This window comes from Zingiber officinale, chromosome 5B (genome assembly GCF_018446385.1).
Source record: "Zingiber officinale cultivar Zhangliang chromosome 5B, Zo_v1.1, whole genome shotgun sequence".
NCBI classification, from domain to species: domain Eukaryota; kingdom Viridiplantae; phylum Streptophyta; class Magnoliopsida; order Zingiberales; family Zingiberaceae; genus Zingiber; species Zingiber officinale.
The window spans coordinates 83,979,383-83,982,698 of record NC_055995.1 but is presented as its reverse complement, the minus strand read 5'-3'; the positions used below and the strand labels follow the sequence as shown (position 1 = coordinate 83,982,698).

The window sequence follows — 3,316 nt, the reverse complement described above, 5'->3', positions numbered from 1 at the left end:
ATGCACTAATTATGTGTTTGTTGCATAGTTTCCATTGGATTCTCACTGTTATTGACCCTTACAATGAAGTTATTTATTTGTTGGATTCTCTAAGGCACCGCATTCATGATAAGGATTGGAAATATATAGTGGAAATGTGAGTTCATATTTCTTTTTTATTAAGCATTTATGTTAATACAAAACTCATATATAAAAAAATCATTAACGTATGAAGGGCCTTATTAAGATTGTTTAATTCAAACAAGGGAAGGAAAGGTAGAAAAAAGGCTATGTGGGTAATAGTAAAGGTATGTGTAATTACATATAACATATATTTTAATATGTATGTTTATCATTAATAATATGTCTCTAATTTCCATAGGCTCCTCGACAACAAGATGTCAAACAATGTGGTTACTATGTGATGCGATTTATGAGACAAATTGTTGAAGAAGTTGAAATTATCGAAAGAGATTCACTACGATCTATAGTAATGTTTACTTGCTTATGTCTCAAATTATTTGAAATAAACTATTTAAAATATGCAAAGTCAATGTTGATTTTTTTTCCTCATTAATGTTCACAGTTCACACAAGCAGAGTATTCTCGAGAAGAAATTGATGAGGTGCGATCGGAGTTGGCAGAATGTATACAAGATCATATTTATGAGTAGGTGCGTTCAAGTTTATGTAAGTTTATTACCTTGTTTTAGCTAAGGTTTATGTAATTAAGTTCATTATCTTTAGCAAGAAGCAACTTTTTGCTTCTTTAGAATCCATTTTCAGCTATGAGATGCAATCTACCCTTGTTTGTTATTCTCAGTTTAATCTGTGATAAAGAGTCTTCTTGGTCATTAACTGAATTATATAAACTGAATGCATTTTAGAATGGAGAAATACTGAGATGTGCTCCCTGAGCTTCTAATTTTGACAATTGTTTACTTAATTTTTTATATCAGTTGTAGCCATATGATAGTCCACTTGCTCAATTCTTCTGTTATTTCAATAACCTGGAGAGTTTAGATGAATCATATTGTCACATCAACAATAATAATATGGTATACATGAAGGGATATAATGCATATGTTCTTAGCTACGATATATATGTCTATTCTCTATCGTGGCAGTATTAAAAATGTAAACACTTCATTCTGTTAAATTATAGAGAATCTTTTAAGTGGACTAATTGATGGTTTGATTGTTACAAATGAAATTATTTGTGCACACAATTTGGGAAATAAAAAGTCTGCTCTATATATGTTTGTTTGCATAAGTACCAGAAATATGAATTTCGGGCTATATTGAGTTTCTACCCTTCATTTTGGCTTTTCTAATGACTCCATACAAATAAATTAGAAAGGAATGTAAACATCACAAACCTCAACTGATGTCTCATAAGAAGTTCTTATAGAACTTCATTGGTTGTAGGCGTAGAAGCTTACTATAGATCTGTATTATTGAACTTCAGGATATTTGCTTATATTACAAGATATATACTTCATGTAAATATGAAATAAAAAACACAGATTCAACATAAGACAAAAACTGAGAAATGGATGTTATACTGAGTACTACAAACCACAGCTTCCAACCTCGAAGACGCCATCGAGGTCGTCAATGAGATGGTGAGCTCGTGGATCTGCCTATCTTTTCGATCTGTGGAGTTTGTGTTAGCCCCAAAGCCCACCATATTATTTTTAAAAAGGCAATTTTTTTGACGTCGTTAATTTTTACTGATTATTTCAACCCCTGTATTGGGGGCGCTAAGGAAGATAGATTAGAGGCTCTCCCATGAAGCGCCCACGGAAGATTGTGGTGAAGAAAAGCGGAATACTGCATACAGGGAATCGGTGGGTTGCAAAATTTTTCTAGGATTCACTTCGAACCTTGTATCATCTGGAATTAGGGAGACCATCCGATTTATTATGCAGCACCACATGGTAATTCCCCCCCCCCATTTTTATGAAAAAAAAGACCATCTTGTTGAAAATAACAATTAAATTTTTTTTTGAACTATCCGGTTATATTATGAGTTATGATTCAGAATCCACAAACGGCTAGTTCTTTTGTTTCTTGCAAACTTCGGAATAATGGAAAGATGCAAGCAATCCAGTGTTTGCTATAATTATTCTCCTATTCTGTAGTTTTGCTTTCATTGTCCACAGAGAAATAGTAACAAGATGTGTTTATTACAACTATTTGAACTTGGCGTCATGGATCTTATTCAACCATTACTCACAAGGTTATACCATTCGTCGTATTTGAATATCGTAATTCATTTTTTACTATGTTAACTGGAGTTTCTTTTATCTCGTGCTATCCCTCACCCCTTCAACTCTGATATTTCAACTTGTCTAATGACAAAATGTGTTTGTTATCTATTAGCACTGCTATTCTACTGAACATAGTTTCTCTTATTATATCATTTATTAGTTTATTCTGAATAGTAGCATTTTTGTTTTATCTTTTTAACAATCTACATGTTTATTTTAGCACTCTTTCTATGAACTTTACGTGTCTATTGTTTCCTAATGTTGCTTTGCATATTTTCTTCGATGGTTCTATGGGCATTTAGACTAACAGAAACATTAGGAAGAGAGGGATTTTCATTAGAATCAAAACCTCTTAGAGGGGATTCTTTTGATGGAATAGAATTTCCATGAAACCATATTATACTTGAATAATTAAATGGGAAACACTACCTGCACAAAATCTTCATTAAGATATTGCGTGTGTTTGGTAGGTAGAAAGTCATGATGATTGTTTTGTTTCTTTTGAGAGCCATCAGTAATGCTCATGTATGGACTTGAAACATATTATTGCTACTTTTGTAGGTGGATACAGGACAGTCGAGATCAGTACACTAAGGAGCGTCTGGATTCAGTAATTGATCAGTACACTAAGCGTCTGGATTCAGTAACTACTGTACTGTTTTGAGTAAACAGATTGTTAGCTACTTCTTCAGTATTCAGTATTCAGTAGCTACTTCTTAGAAGTAAACAGATTGTTGGCTAAACAGATTGTAGCTGTTTAAAATAGATTTTTTTGTGCTCTTTTGTTTTATATGTGAATATCACTATATACTTTGAAACAGAATTAGTGTGAATTTTGATATTTACTAGCTTCTCATGTAATTAAATACTAATATTACTTCAACGTCAGATTTCTATTATTTTGATGAGTTTGAAATCATTAACTGAGTTGATTATATGTAAAATCCGAATCTAGACATGGTAAAAGAAAAATAATAGTTTCATAAATATAAAAATAATGATTTTTAAATATATTTTTTATTTTTTTTCTTTAAAACGACAACGCTTTTAAAGCGTTGCAAAAAG

The 3,316-nt window shown here is 31.8% G+C and overlaps 1 long non-coding RNA gene across 1 annotated transcript; it reads left to right on the top strand.

Moving 5' to 3' along the window:
• The first annotated feature begins 357 nt into the window (after positions 1–357).
• On the top strand, positions 358–2,943 carry LOC121987572. The gene is made up of 4 exons (XR_006113661.1): positions 358–469; positions 566–652; positions 2,123–2,220; positions 2,813–2,943. It is a non-coding gene; the product is annotated as an uncharacterized LOC121987572 (long non-coding RNA).
• Positions 2,944–3,316: the final 373 nt, after the last annotated feature.